Raw genomic sequence first — 16,992 nt, forward strand, 5'->3', positions numbered from 1 at the left:
CATTCAAACTTTCATCTTACCCTTAAAAAAATTCTCGAGTTCTACACACACACACACCCCTTCATTTGCATGGTTTCACTTCAGTCAAATTATGCCATTTCTCCTCAGTTGCTAAAGCACAGTAAGTCCCTTCATTAAGGCCACCCAGTACTAAATATGTTGAAAAATAACAGGAGACTTTTCTACTGATCAAGGCTCTAAGTCTATCAAATGGAAGTGAAGAAGAATTGAAAGTGCTTTATGCACAACACACATTGATTTGAAATTATTTTTAAAATATTTCAAATTGTGTCTGTTAAAATACTGATGAAAATAATTGTTGTCATCAAAATACAATTAATAAATATGGGGGAAATTATAGTACGTACTTATATTTATCAATCACTTAAAACATTAATACAAAATGGAGGGCTTACAGACAAAAACTAATATGCTGAGACTTTGGTTATCACATTCAAAATCTACCACTTGGAAATATGAACTGATTATGACTCCAAAGAGTCAACACCAACCTGGGACTACAGACTAATGTAGTAGCAAAATGGCATACCATATCCATCATAGTTTTTATCAAACTCTCTCTTCAAAGAGTCATTAGTACAAACAAACTAAGTACGTGAGCAGGACAAATTACAGAAAGCCAGATAAAAGCCAGATGAGTTCTCAGATGTGAAAGGAAGTAAGTAGGAAACAGATGTTGGCCTTCAGTTGTAAAAAACATCCAATCACAAATTCACAATGGCACACCAGTGACAGAACTGGGTGTTTTACATTCTGATCCCAGTCTCCTCCTACCACACCTGTGAGAAATGCTTTTGGAGATGCTGCCTTAACCAGAGGATACCATTTGTCTGAGTCAGCTGCTCCAAGCCTCCAGAGGTCAGCCAGCCATTGGCCAAGCCCTACAGTACCACAGCATGCCAGCCACACTCCACACCCCGCCTCGAGTAGCACCCACGCCTCCCAGCAAAGTTCCACCCCCTGTGCTGGGACCCACACTTCATCAGGGACAGAAACCAGCACATCAGTTCCTACAGCACAGGATTATTTGCCTGGACACTGGTAACACAGTGACAGTTCAGCCCCGAGGTAAAGAACCCTCTACCAAATATGCAAACACCATTAACTCTCATTCTCCTTTTTCCTACGGCAGAGAGAGGTTCACATCACAAAGCAAAACCCCATGTCCAGTAGGAATCTCTAGCCCTGGCAAGCCTCTTTCTTATCTAGCTCAGCTTAACAGCAAAGTGCCACTGCCAGTAGTCTTCCCATGTGAGCTCACTAGCATCTGTACCCAATGTGAAACCATGCCTTCAAGGGACTTTATGTGCCACACTGACACATATTTCCATAAACAGCAACTGCACTTTGTCATATCAACCTGTCACCCCACTGAAGTTTTAAAATTACTCCAATCCAGATGTGACACAACAAACAGCAAGAACACTTCAGTTTCCTAGTCTTGTTTGTTTTTCCTTACAGCATTTTCCTCGTTTGAGCACCCAAATCTTCTCTCATTTCCCTCTCTCTCTCTGTCCTGTATTAGCTGTAATTCAAGCCACGCTGGTGAGAACAGAACAAACCTGCAATAAAAATATTTCTGAGACTAAAATGTCTGAGGGTATGTTAAAGGCACATATATCACTACAATTTATGTTCTGTAAACCCAAGCTAAGACTTTTAGTCACAGTATGTTAAGCCACAGTAGTCCTATTTAAAACATGGCTTGAGAAATAACTTTAATGTTACTGTTCAGCTGTCATAACTACAATAAGATTGAGTTTGAAACCCCAGTATATGTTCCAAATAAAAATTAAATGCTAATCTGTAGGAGGACAAAAGTTCAGTCATTTGTCAATTTATGCATTTACACTTTAGTTAAGGAAAAGCAAAGAAAAATATTTCAAATGCTGAAAACTGACATTATTAAATTACTGCGCAATTTCCCTTTCTCAAAATAGATTTTCTTTGTATGCCACTCTGGATCTATTAATGCAATTCATTCAGGAAACTTAATATTTAACCTCTGATTCTTTCTCTTTTGAACATCTGCTATGTCCTGTGCATATTATTATGCCTAAGAGAGAATATAAGAGTAAAAAACAGGGTAAAAGTAAAACAAGGCAAGAGCAAACAACCTGTTTACTTCAATTGTAATCAATTATCTTCTTTAAAAACATGGAATTTTCAGAAGACTATTGATTCAGCAGCCCTGAAAATACATTTAAACTATTTCTATATTACTGTTACTGTTCTAATATTTCTAAATATTATGCACTGTGACACTGAAAACAGCACTACTCAAATAATATTTGCTCAGCAAATCAAGACTACATTAATTTTTTTTCCTATGATGGTTTTATCAGTCACATCATTCTCTGGGAGAAAGCCCACCCTGACATCTAATTCAAGCCATGAAGCAACCTCTAAGATGTTGGCTCTTGCTAAAATGAAATGTGCAAGCAGCAAGTCACCACACGACTGCAAATTATTTTTTCAGGATGCTGGAAGATGTTCCTTATGTTCAGATAAAATTGATTATGTTGAGAAAGACCCCTTCAGTAATCATTTTAAATTAAATGTTTTAATACTTTAAAACCCCTGTAGGCCTCATTGCAATTCAAATTATAAATACTATTTATTCAATCTCACTCAATAAATAAATAGGACAGAAATATACCCACAATCAAAATTACAAAGTTTCTTCTATAATATACTGTCACATCTTCCAAGATAAATGGAGTCAAATATAGAAAATACAAAACAAATTCCATGTTTATTAAGTCTCAGTTGCATTTCTTTAACAACTTAACCTATTTGAAGGAGAAACATGCCTGAAGATTACCATAGCATGTCTTTGTTAATGATTGTGACATATTTAGGTGATCTTTCATTTGAGAACCTTCAAAATCATCGTAATGAACACTTACATCCTTGCTGAGGAGGTATTTATTTGCTTTTCCTGGTTATCTTTCAGACACTTTAAGAAAGTAGTCCATTAAATATTTCTGACTACTTGTACTTATAATCTGTGGCTCATAAATGTGCATTTGTACTTCACCCATTATTTCAGGATAAAAAGACAACCTGCACCAAGTATTCAATTTAAGTTCAGTCTTCATAAAACAGGTCACTCATGGGTAGTACAGTTAAGCTCCTTCTTCAAGAATAGTAAGAATATAGAATTGTAAACACTAAAATCTGCTCCCTTGATGAGATGGGACTTTTTGCCAGATTTTAGTCTACTTCGGTCCACACACTGTAGTTAATTAGTTAAGAATATGTGGCAAAAGCTAATTCTGTATTATCTAACACAAACAATCACTTGCTCAAAGCTTCTTACATTTCTCAAAAAGTTCTTGTACTTTCAGCTGAATAGATGGAATTTTAACCCAATGAAGTTGTTGGTAAAATCAATGGACAAGCATCTCAGAGGATATTTAAGGTTCATGTAGAGTAGCTAAAAGTACAATCTAAAACAAGAGAATGCACAATAATCAAGCATTATATAACTTAGTTACTCCTAGAAGAAATGAATTCGAAATAACTGTGACGCCACTTCCAACAAAAGCTTTTCTTAATGCTAAGGTATTACCAAGGTCTTTCTCCTCTACAGACCCTCAACTAATGTGCGACTTCTTCCCAGCCAAAATGATTTACAGAACTTCTCTTCTATATCTGAGTTACATCTGCATGAAATTTATTGAGTCTAGCATTTTCGAGACCTGCACTTTGTAATAAACCCAGTTACCACAGGCCAAGTTAAAAGTTGGAAGAAAATGTGTACAGACACATAGTGCGCCTTTACAAAGTCATTTCCATAAGAAACTAGGCTAAAAACTGCAGTCATAATTTGGAAAATGACACTTCCTTCTCCAGAACACCTTTTTTTCTATTTTGACTTAACTGGCAATACGTGCCAGAGAGTCTGCTAGTATCCAAACAAAACTGTTTCATTAAAATCTGAAAATGTTGCTAGGAAATCATCTTGGTTCTTTCACCCTAGGATACATTCTTATATTAATATGCCTCTGTAATAACATATTACATAAAAATGGGCGTTACATATATACTTTCTCAGTCAAGCAGAAAGATTTGTTTGCATCCATTTGATTGTGCAGCCCTGCTGCTAACACATTAACTCAATACAACTCTACTCCCTGTATTTAGTCAGAAAGGTCCTGGAAGGGAGGAGGTGTGCACATATGCCTGATCCAGGCTCTAAACTTGAGTAGAGAAGGGACAGCACCACAGAGGAAGCAGCTGGTGCCACAATTAAACAAGCCAAAGAACACAACCACAAAAGGACTGTAAAAGATAACGAGCCAGCAGACGCATGCTGAAACACTCAAGGTTATTTCTGCTGTAACAGTTTAAGACCAAACCACTCTGTTTTCTGTACCGTTCTTGGGCACGATAATGAATGCTACAAGCAGCACAGCATTCCATGGTGTTAACCCAGGACAGGATCAATGCGGGCATTTATCAGAGGCACTGTCAGGGCTCTGAGAACACCAAGTCCTCAAACGGCATCAGCAGCCCCACCTGCAGCCCCCCACAGCAGGCCAGGAGCCATTTCAGCTCAGGACTGCACCAGCTCTGGCTGAGCTATGTTGCTGACATCTCTGGGCTCAGGCCCCGCTCTCTGCTGCTCCCAACCATTTTATGAGATTTTTAAGATCAGAATCAGGACCCAGCTCACCCACTTTCTGCCTTTCTTGACCCAGGTGGACTGCAGCAGACTCTCAGCCCCGGGCTTGTCCTCCCACTGATCCCTCCTGCAGCTCCCCAGCACAAGAGGTCATCTGTCTCACCATTAGGCACAACCACAAATGATAAAAAGAAGTTGAGGGAAACTAATTATCAAGTAACACTCGAGCAGCAGTAAGAATATGGACTTTTCAATGTCACCAAGAACAGGGATGAGGAGGTTACTCTGAAATGCTGAATCAAACACTATCAGGCCAGCACTGAACCAGCAAACTGAAAGATAAGGAGCAGTCCAAGGCCTTGTAATCAGACTTCTCTTGGGCAAGATGACAACAGTGACTTCATCCCGCTGAGGGGAAAACCCTGCAGACCAGTGCAGGAGGAGGCTCACCTGCAGGACAGACCGTTCAAACCAGCGCTGACCCCAGCAGGCGGCTGAGTGTGTTATGAAGTAATAACTGGCACGAGAAAAGATCCCTGAAGGGAGGCAAAGCAGCAAGGAAAAGTAATGGTCTGTGCAGTCTACACAGCTCTGAGCAAAACAAGGGCTGATGCTGGCAACAGTGCTCTGCTTGCAACAAAAACCTTGTAATGTTTCAAAACGTGCAAAACAAAAACCTGCTCCAAAACAGTCTGCAAGGTGATGCCTCTCAGTGATGTGCCACAACTGGTCACGTTCATGGTGACATGAACAGAAAGTGCTTACACATGGTAGCTCAGGGAGGGTCCCACCTGGTCCAGCTCACAAGGTGCAACAGGCAGACTGTAGCTCTCCCTTTTCCAACCAATATCTTGCATACTGTACGGAGATCTTTGTTTAATAGTAACAGTTTCTAATGTGGATGGTATTGCTTTCCTCTCTGATACTTCCTAGGATATAGAAAGCCACAAGGAAAAGTCAATTTCTCACAAGGTTGTGTGAGAAATGTGGAGATGAGGTATAAAGATACAGTACCTGTACATCTAGAATACAGTTCATGGATAACCGCAGGTGACCTCTGAAGAAAGAGCATATAAAACCAGCATACGTAAATGAATGCAGACTAACCTGTCCTTTGAGATTTCAAATTAAATATTGTTCATCTGTCCTCTTAGGCATGCTACTGCCACACCTCAAAACAGTTAGCTGCTCCTGCAAATCTTTTTCATTTTCATCTTTTCCTTCAAGTTCTAGATCAACTTTTTTCTTGATTCTTTAATTTTTTATCAGTAGCCCTTTTATTTTATTACGAGTTTATCTTGCAATCTTGTAAGTACCTCCTTATAGATCTGGTCCTGATAATTTAGTGGGGACTGTGTCACACTCAGATCCACTGTATTCCAGACAACTTCTTACTGATTTCCAAAACTATCTGCTTTCCCTTTTTACCTACCTTTAAGAAAAAAGAAAAATCAGTAGAATTGAATTTAGTTTAGGAAAGGCAAGCTCTACCTTCAAACACAAAATCTACCTTACACCTCACAGAGTATTTGACAAACTTCGAACACTTCATGAGAGTAATATAAGAACAAATTTAATTAGAAACAGCACACTCCTCACACTGAAGTATTCAAGGATTCTGTATAGTTTTCTGGTGTCTTACTTGTTCATTAATGCTGGTTGGTTTTATTTAAGTGTTCTAATGCTTTCATAAAAGCAGAAACAGCTATGGAAGTAATAAGGGTAGTAGTACTACCACATTTAAACTTATTTTTGAAAATACAATGCATGCATTTCAGCACTTCTAATCTTACAAGGTACTGCTCTAAAAAACAAAAACTGTACCCACTATATAAATTTCGTAATTATAGAGAAAAAGCAAGCAGTTTGGGTGTACATTGTTTATACAACTTAATAATAGCTGTACATAATCCAGGTGTGCATAACTACTGCTTATAATAACCATAAAAACCAAAGTACTTGCTTAGTTTCCATGATTCACTCACCAGAAAAATATTACACAGCAACATATACATAATCTTAGGTACAGTTATGGTAAAAAAAAATGTGCAAGAGATATTATTATGTACTAATTATAAAACCCATATTCTGACTTTTAATATTTTAACTTCAAATATTTTACAATAATTAATTCTTTTTGAACCATAACAGAACACATTAAAAATAGTCTAAATTTTATGGATAGTCTCCTTCATAACTTAAGATTCTTATTTTATATAGTCATACATCATTCAAGGGATTGTCAGATTATCTGAATACTGAAAGTTGCAAAGCCCTGAATACGAGCAAACCAAGTAGTAGAAATGCCTACACACAAACATGCAATAAATAGTACAATATCTATGCTTTTTTAATTACACACCCATATGTACATCAAATATTGAAAAAGTAAGCAATCTTTAGATTTAGTAGCATGAGAGACAAGCCACATGCAAAAAAACTGTAATTCTGGAGACATGGAATTAGTTGTTGATATTTAGGACTGCAACTAGAAGGGAAAAAAGTACTACCAAACTGATTATCAGAGAAAAAAGCCCAGGTTAATATATACAAGTTCACTGTAGATATGAGATCTTTTCTCAGGGGCTTTGGGTCACGTCAAGCAAGAAAGAGACAGACAAGTCATACCAATAATATGTCAAGGACCAATACTTGCAAAACTCTGTATGCAGAAAGATCAGAGCTTCCCTTTCTCTCTCACAGAGGAGGGGCCCCAGCTTTCATGCTTTTCTGGCAAATAGAGGGAACATGGCCAACTTTCTTTGCATTTGCTGGCCAAAAGCTGAGACAGTCTCTGTCTCAATTCAAACTTTAAAACCTTTATTGGGATGCATATGGTTGCTCACAGAATAGAGCTTTATTGTAAGCAAAATGGCTAAGGCGGGAAAACCAGGCCACAAAGGCTTTTTAAATAAAATTATCCACTGATTTCTTTGACTCAAATGCACCGAAAATGTATGGGAGAGTTTTGCTAACTGCAAGTGCAAGCAAGAACAAGAAACTGAAGGTTGTTTTTTTTTTTCTTTTGTCCAGGGCTTTCCATTCTTCTCAACAGCAACCTCAGAGCTCCAATGCTGTCACACCAAACAATTTTCTTTGCTTTAAATCTGTGCACACACCTTCCTCAAATATTTTTACAGCTCTCCCACTAACTCCTAAGTCAATTCTATGCAGCTTTCTGTAAAGCACCACAGCTGAAAAGAAGTTCAAGGGTGCACTGAAGCTGTTATAAAAGGACAATACTATGCCGTACTGTTGCAAGTGGTACAGTATCTTTTGAGGCTAAAATCAGAAATTTTAGCCTCAAAACCAGCTTTCTGCACCTAGCCAACAAGATAACTGACTGTTAAGGACAAACATTTTCATTATCGACTTGCATAACAGAATAAAAACCATGTGGAAGAAAACGAGGGGATGGCACGAAGATGAAGTTAAGCTTTGGGCAAAGTAGAATGATATTCACAAATTTTTAGAGAATACACAAACTTGCCTCTTCTGGGAGGGTGGAAGTGAAGATCTCCAGAGAACCCATTACTGTCTGTGAATCTCTAACATTCCTACACCTACCAGGTAACAAAACTCCAAATAAATGCTATGATCTGAATTCTGAAAGAGAATTCAGGCAGGCATAGTAGTCTAATGCTAAACAGACATTTGAAAGATGTTACTGCATATTTTAACACTGACCTGTTTTATAGGCTGCTGTCTAGGGAACTGTTTATTTCTACACACCACTACTGAACCTGGCTTGCAAATCTAGAATCACAGTTCACAAAGTATAAAGAATTAATTTCTGAAGGGGATTCCCAGTATTGCCAATTCTTACAGTCATGTACTCAGAGAGGCACTGTTTTTCCAGAAGCCCTAGTTGAACTATTATATAATTACTAGTTGTACTGGTAATATAATTATTCATAATCTGAACCTTAAAAACAGAACCTTTGTTTATAAAAACAAAATGCAAATGGAAACAATAATGGTTTCATAATTCTAAGACAAAAAAGGAGGGTTCCATTGAAGGAAAATGAGATTTTGGAATTCGATGCTCTAAACACATTTTTCATAATAAAATCAGTTTGTTGGTATGTCCCCAGAATGGATCAGAATGATGAGATAAAACAGTGAAGATACATCTCAGTTGTAGCTATTATCCATTTATTAATATCATAAACTACCCCATCATTTTTCCAATGCCCCCAAAGTTAATCTAAAATTTTAGTATTTCCTTATCCTGGTAAAGCAGAAGGACCATTTACAATCCAAAATGTCACTGACTTTCAAGGTATCATATTGCTTTCTACAAATGAAACTGCAAAATTTTAAACAAGACTCTTTTTTCCCTGATCCCTGAAGTCGTTATATCTCCTACTACAAAGAAATAAGAAGTTTTAAGACAGAGTTACAGAATTTGCTGCATGAACATAATCAGAGCAAGCAAAACATTCTTCCAAAAAATGTTCATAGTGAGTGACACAGGGATCCAGCAAAAAACATTTGCCATAGCTCAGAAATTTGCTGGGACAAGAAAAAATTTCAGCTGACCACTAAAAAAAAAAAAGCATTGAATAATTTAAGAGACTCATAAATGCCTTCTTAGTCATGGGCCTAAACTAACATTTTACAAGAATATTCTTTATTGCAAATCCAAAATGTTCCCATAACTATATATAAACAAATTCAATCAGCACCAATAGATTGGTAGTTGACAATATCTGCTTAACACAAACAAGAACAAACAGTATTAATATTATACTCTTTCTCCACAATGAAACTGGCTGCTAAAGCTTCATTTTTAATGATCACAGCCTTCCTATACCAGGGTACTACATATACATTTAACTTTTATTCTCTTTTAGAAAAGTTAGGTAAGGATAGGAAATGAGAAACAGTCAACTTTCGACTTTTATCTACAAATGTTTTCTGCTTAATTAGCAGGAAGGCTAGTTTGGCTTAGGTAAAAAAAAACACCTTCTTCAACCTGACACATCTAAAGACAAATTAAAGGATTTGTTTATTAAATATTTAATAAACAATTCTGTTTCGTACTGCAATTTAGTTTAAACTGTATTGCAGTCCTACAGTCTCTGAAATCTGCTTTAACTAGAGGGACAAAAGCATAACAAGTACCACAATTAAAACGACAGCACCCAATGCTATTTGGACTTGGCCTAAGCTAATATAATTTCACAAGATGATGGAATACTGATAGCTACATTCTAAATCCATCAAAAAAAAAAAAAACAGAATAAAAAAGCCTATAATTGTACTAAAATATTTAAATTACCCAGGCTAATGATATAAGGAATGCCTCTAAGTGGTATTGTCAAGGAGATTTTTTTAAATGACACACATACGAAACCATTTATTTCATGTTGTTATTTCTCCCTATTTCATTTCTAAGTCTACTGAGTGAAATCACCACTGAACTTCTTGCATATATTTTTCTGAATAAAAGCACAGAATGAGAAGACATGTATATTCACATAATGACAACATTCTGAGTGGCTCTTAAGACAAAAAAAACTCCAGCAGGTGTCCAACTGTTTGATTTCACTGTTTCTATTTTTGTTGTCTATTCCATAAATTGATTATTAAGAAAACCACAAACAAACAAAAAGGTGCAATCATAACAATACAAAGGTAATTATGCAAGATTTTCCCTTTTTATATGTCTTTTGGACATAAAAATGCAAACAACAGACTTTTCATGGCTACACTGAAAATCTTCAAGGGCTCTAAAGGAGCCACAGTAAGAAATATTTTTTATGTAAAAAATGAAGAAGTACCATAACACAAAAGACTTCAAGAAGCATTATCTGCCTGGTCTTCTTTGACACCACAGCCACTGAAAACGCTCCAAAACCACAGGCTGTGGCACAGCTAAGGAGTGAATATGAACTCCACACCCAAGCAGGGACTCAGCCTGCAGTCAGAAACCCAGGGGCTGCCTGCCTTGCAGAGACACTCCTCAATGGTCACTGCTTCCCCAAGTGTCCTGAACTAAAATGGGTGCACAGCGAGTGATCAGAAACTCAGAGCTTTCACAAGAAATACCTGCAATGAGGTTATTTCCCCACTGCTTTCAGTAGGAACAATGCATGTACTCACAGAACATCTGAACACTTGAAAGTCACTGGAAGTGTGACTCTAGAAAAAGTTAGAAAAATAACATCCAATTATTAGAAATTGCACACCAATGGGCAACAATCTCATATAAACGCATTTTAACATACTTGTCCACATTGAACAATAGCTAACTGGTTGAAAATACATCTTTGAAAAATGTCAGAGTATGAAAATCACCTAGAATTAGACCAGAAGCAGAATACCATCTTCAAAATGCAAACCAGCCCGGATATTACAACACTGTGTTTTCTTTTTCCCTTGCAATTTGGTACATAGCTACAAATCCAAAACTTCAAAGGAATTAAAAAGGAGGCATTCATATCAAGAAAGTTCCTCGAGAAGAAATCTACAGGTTGTTCTTTGATGTGAACTGCCTGTAGTGCACCGAGCAGTAGCTGGTCTGGTATGATCCCTTTTTATCTTGCTAAATTCCAAAGGGAAACCAAGTTGGTTCTCCCCAAAACACTGCTGAAAGGTATTTGTACCACTACAGAAAGAAATTAAACCTAATCCAAGCAACAGAGTTTTGTACTTGGAGTAAAAGAATGCATTATGAACATGTTTGAAAGAAGATGCAGTGTAACAAAAACCTCAAATACCAAAGATCACTGCAGCAGCATTCTTGCTGTATGCTGTAGCACAGACAGAGAAAATACTGTGGGAGGAGAGATCTCACATCAGAGCATTGTCTGAAACAGCAGACAGCAAGGTCCTACTACACAAGGCAAGGTCAACACAACTGGAGAGTCATCTGTTTAAGAAAACACACTATTATTAGATGCAAGTTATGCACCACTTGTGCATACTAACAGAATAAAACCATTACCACAAAATATTTTAAATTGGTAGCTTCAACTTTGCTCTCAGTGTTTCTGCTTTTTTGTGTCTCATTTAAAACATTGAAATAAGTAACATAAAGAACACTAAAAATGCCTGAGCATTTAATTTTTAAATTACTTATGAAATGTTACAACTGACGAATACAATAGTATACTCATTTTTTTTAATGAGGAGGCATCACTGAAAATTTTGTAACAAGTTATTAAATATTACTTACTGATAGCAATGTAGAATAAAAAGCATCCCAAGTGGACAGCCTATTTAAACCCTAATGCTATGCCTCAGAGTACTGTAAATGTCACAGTACCTCTACTGGCCCACAGACACCTCCTCCTAAAGGACTCAAGCCTGCACTGTCTGTACCCCCAATGCTAAGCCAAGTACACACAAGTTTCAGATGTAAAGAATGCAGGAGGCAGCTCTGTGGGGCACGTCACATATTCTACAAGGTTTGTGTCTCTGCTGCTCTAAATCATTCACTGAAAGAGCTGGTATTACACTGACACTTGATAAATTGGAGCAACGTAGCGGGCTCTGGAAGAAGGATAATTCTGGTGAGGAGCTGAGCTCACACCTCTCAGCTCTGGTTACCAGGTTTCAGTAAGTGCTGCCACATCAAGTTCCTGCTTGAACATGTTGGATTATTTATGAATGACTGGGCAGTTAAGAAGAAAGTATTGTGGATGGCCTAGTTTAAAATCAGTGACATTAATTATGTCTTGCACAGAAATGTCAACGTGACAGAGTAGGAGAAACCAGAGGACCAGACTTTGATCACACATTGATATACTTACAAATTAACTTCTTTGTTTCAAGTAAAAACCAAAATTCTGTGCCTTGAAACAGAGTAAAAATATTAGAGACTTCCCAATATAGGAAATTTATAGAAAGTCTGTCAGCACCTTATCCTCAGCTCTTAAACACAAGTCTTGTTTCAGCAGATAGATGTTTTGCTCAAAAAAATCAAGGAGTGAAATACGACCGTCAAGGAGTGAAATATGACCAATATCTGGCATTTCCATGACTATGGAAAACCCTACCCATAAGCAGATATACATATATATATATATATATAGGTTTGCCAAGACAAATAAAGCAGTATGCAGTGTAAGCTGTAAGCTGGACGGCTCTCACATAACGTACTCAGTCATGTAGGTCCTCAAGTACATGAGCAACACTTCTCTTCTAAACGATTAAGAAAGCTCAGGAAGGGACAAAATTAAGGAAAACATGGATTTAATGCTAGCATGCTAACAGCTTCCTAAAACAGAGACATGATGAAAAGTGTTACTTACAAACGAATCAGACTGCATGTTAAAGGTACAGAGTGCTGTTAACCTGCTGTCTGCACAATCAAATGACAGACATTGCTCAATGAAACCATCAATGGCTGCATTGTGAACAGGCATGAAAGTCTGTCCACGCTGGAACTGCATGATTTGTTCCAACCTTCCAGTTACTGGTATTTTCAAGAAGTATATAAAACAAACAAACAAAGAGATGTGAGTTATTGCTAATAACACGTATCATTGTCATTTATACAATTTAGGAGTCAGTCATGACCCAAAATCTGTTTTGTACTAAGTGCTGTAGAAACAAGAAACAAAATCACAACCCAAGTTCTGAAGTGTGTTTATCAGTGTTTTAGAAGTGTTTAGAAGAAAACACTCCTAAAGAAATGCTCTTGCAATACGCACAGAAATGATCACTAAAAAAAACCCCTTAATGTTTAATAAAAAAATCCCTATGCAAATCATGGCCCTCTAATGAAATAATAGATTAATTACTTTTTGCCTCCTTAATAACTGAAGTTTTTCTCTAACTAATTCTCACTTCAAATCCAAGAACTATTGGTAAATAATAGCTGCTTTTCTCCAAAAAAGAAGGAAGAGCTGCTAACTTAAGCAAAATGTTTCCAGTGGTTATAAATCTACAATCTTTCATGAACAGTCACAGCTGTCACTTTTCAATATGTGCCTTGTCCTATATTGGATTTCCATGCAGGTTCTAGTCACTAGAGGATCTTAACACCCATGTTTCATATACAACAAATAAAACAGCCCTTTGATAAAAGAAATTCTTCTATGGATACTTACAAATAGTGCTCAAATTGTTTCATTACATTCTTTTGGATAACCTAATACAGAGAGTTTCTTTTTCTCATATTACAAATCTTCCAAATCTCAAATTACCTTATCATCTCCATGAACTTGCTCTATGTTTAACACAGTTTTGAGATATTAGTTATTCTGCAGTAGGGCTTCCATATTTCTTGATCTGAAAGTTTTACCTTGTGGTATTTCTTTTCCTTTTTAATGTCTTGGAGCCCTGGTTGGACATCACACTTTTATTGCATAAAATGCATCACGTTAAATTAATGTTAACTGACAGGACCTGCACTTGCCTCGTCCATAGTCACAAAGTCTAAATAACAAACTTTATTTGTGTTTTCAAACTTTAACTTGTATGAAAACACAAATAAACTCATTACAGCATCTGAGATTACTACCTCCATGTGGCAAGAATGAATTCTATTTAGATCACTAGGAAAGCAAGACTTTTAGAAATCCCCTGCAAATTTGTGCAGATGGGCATCCATGTCCAATATTTCTTGTGAATTTCTCTTGAGCACTTCCTACTACACAAACCAGTGTCTGTTTCACGTTTCACCTTGTATGTTTCACTGCTTTTGTAACGATCACAAACATTGGTTGTTTGCCATTGACTTTTTAAGGGATGTGATAGCACAGATCAAAGATGATTGTATGTAGCTGGAAAAACATGACTTCTTAAACTACGTAATAGTCACTGCTCTGCAGTGATTACTAAGAGGCTGCTTCATAATTGACAGATTCTCTGATCTTCTTTCAAATATATAAATGTAAATGATTGAAATATTTACAAATTTTTGTCATACAAATGTAGAGGACGGAAATATTTGGAAAACTTTATAATAATAAATGGAACAAGAAGGCCAATTCTGTTCCTTACACAAATGCCTCACAATGAAACAAAACATTTTACTGTTCCTTGAAGTACAGCTGATCCTTCAGGCATTTCTCTACCACTCTTAATCCAGCTCTTTCATTGCCCTTATCAGAAGAAGCCCAGTTCACAGTCACCTGTATAGGCTCTTCCCTTTATCACCTGTGCTGGTGGCATCCCAAGAGGGTGCAGCAGAACAGATAAGCATCACACCTAGACACTTTGGTCCTGATCCTACAAACACTTCAGCAAAACTACTTCTCTAGTGTTTGCAGACTTTGAGTCTTTCTAACTCAACAGCACTTCAGCAAGTGGGGCAAAGAGAAGTCTGGAGCTGGGAGGAATGCACTGCCCCTCCACGCCTGGGTGTCAGGGCCTGCAGCACCCCCAAAGAGCAGAGAGCCACTGAGGGGGAGACACAGCACCCCTTGTCCCTTACAGCCACAGGCGCCCTCCAACGCCACATCTCCGATGCGCTGCACCAAGCTGGGACTAAATTTTGCCAGACTTGAACGTAAAAATTACAACTCATTGTACAGGGGAAGAGAGAAAGCGAGAGATGAATTGAGAACAATTTCTAGCACGTGGGATAAGGGCAGCCCACCCCAATTTTCATTTACAATTGGAGTTTCCTTGAACCCTGCCAGAGGAAGGGGGAGAAGCCGTAAGCCGAAGGTCAGGCGGGGAGGGCGCGGGGGCTGCGGAACATGGCCGAAAGCGGAGCCCCCGCCCGCCCCGGGCACGGCCGCAGCGGCCGGGCAGCCCTCGGCAGCCCCCCGGAGCCACGAGAGCCGTGGGGGCCCCAGAGAGCCCCTGAGGAGAGCCAACCACGCTCGGGAGTCAGGGAAAGAGCCCGTGAGAGCGGGCGGGGTGTGCAGGGGACGCACCTTTCAGCGTCCCCCCGGTATCTCGTCCTCCTCCTCGGCTCGGCGGTGACTCCAGCGGCGGCGGGGCCGCGGCGGCGGAGCGCTCTGCGGGACGGGGCCGCCCCCGCCTCGCCAGAGCTCCACGGCCGCCGCTGCCCGGGGCGGCGGAGCGAGCGAGGCGCCTTCCCCGGCGGGCCGGGGGCGGGGGCTGCGGGCGCGCACCGCCCCGCCGGGCTCGGGAGGGACGGGGAGAGCTGGGGAGGGGCCGCGGGGCAGCGCCGCCGGCTCAGTCAGCCACGGACAGAGGGCGCGGGGCCGCCAGGGAGGGGTGCCCCGGGACCGCCCCTCCTCGATGGAGAGCGGGTTTCTCCCACCGGATGGCTGCCCTAGGGACGGTCGCTAGGATCATCCCCTGCACCGAGACAGATGGGATGCGGCAGCTCCTCCTTGTCCTGCCCGGGGCAGCCCCGCGCTCCCGCAAGTGGAGCCCCCGCAAGTGCGGCAGCGGGAACGGCTGGCCCCGGCCCCGCGTGCGCGCGGCTGCCCCTGAAGGACCGGGCGGCTCCCGCTGAGGGGACTCCCGGAGCCAGAGAGCGCGCCCCGGGTCCCGTCCCGCCGCTCGGAGCTGCCCGCTGGAGCCGCCCGCGGAAGAGTTTCCTCCTACCTCCCGCGAACGGGCGCCGTCGGCCAAGCGCCCCAGCGCCGCGCCTCCGCACCGCGGAGCAGCGGCGCCGTCCCGCGCGGCTGGAGCCGGTCCAGCGCCATCGCCGTGCGCGCCCTGCGAGCGGGGGCCGGGGCGGGGGCGGGCCGGGCCGCGGCTGCCTCAGCGCATCGGAATGCGGGCCCGCGCCCCCCGCCCGCAGCGCCCGGAGCGGCTCGGGGAGCGCAGCCTGCCCGCTGCCTCGCCCCGCAGCGGCTCCGCGGGCAGCGGAGCCTGCGGAGGGCAGCGGAACGCGGCGGGGCTTCATCATCGCTGCGGGACAACGCGGTTTGGTGAAGGCAGCAGTGCACCTCTGCCTGCGATTTTTTCTGTACGAAAGTAGAAGAAAGAAAAGTCTCGTAAAGTTCTAGTTTAAAGGAACCATTCTCAGTTTTTAAACTGGCGAGAGTTGGCTATAAGCTAACACGTGTTTGTTTAGGACGTTTTTATGTGAAGGGCACCGATTCTCATAACAAAGGTATGCAGGGATTGTGTCCCAGTATGGGGCTGTAAAACTTAGAGTTCATTTATTTCATTCTCTTTCAAAGCAAGGAACTCGTCGTACCATTTTACATGATACTATTTAGATTACTACCACCTGAAAATCAGATCTATCCCTACATATTCTACTTTGTTACCTGAGCAAACACACATCACCTCATTGCAACAATTAACTTGTGAGCATAACACGAGAGTATTGATATCCTGTAGACACTAATAACTGTGGAGAAGGTCTGTTAGCAAATACTCTATTCAACAAATACATCAAAAAAGCCAGTGAAGTTACCCACTGGTAAGTTACATGTTTTCAAACAGGTTTTATG

At 40.3% G+C, this 16,992-nt stretch overlaps 1 protein-coding gene across 3 annotated transcripts in view; it reads right to left on the bottom strand.

Annotated features, from left to right (window-relative positions):
• PLCE1 (phospholipase C epsilon 1) overlaps positions 1–16,281 on the bottom strand; it is a 136,557-nt gene extending 120,276 nt beyond the window's left edge. For 2 of the 3 annotated variants that reach the window (XM_074544988.1, XM_074544986.1), the window contains exon 1: positions 15,490–15,647. The gene's annotated coding sequence lies outside the window, so the exon portion shown is untranslated. Of the gene's footprint in view, positions 1–15,489; positions 15,648–16,132 lie in introns of those variants that run through there. The other variant, XM_074544987.1, reaches the window with a different exon arrangement.
• Between the last annotated feature and the right edge of the window lie 711 nt (positions 16,282–16,992).

Source organism: Zonotrichia albicollis, chromosome 7, assembly GCF_047830755.1.
Source record: "Zonotrichia albicollis isolate bZonAlb1 chromosome 7, bZonAlb1.hap1, whole genome shotgun sequence".
In the NCBI taxonomy this organism is placed as follows: Eukaryota; Metazoa; Chordata; class Aves; order Passeriformes; family Passerellidae; genus Zonotrichia; species Zonotrichia albicollis.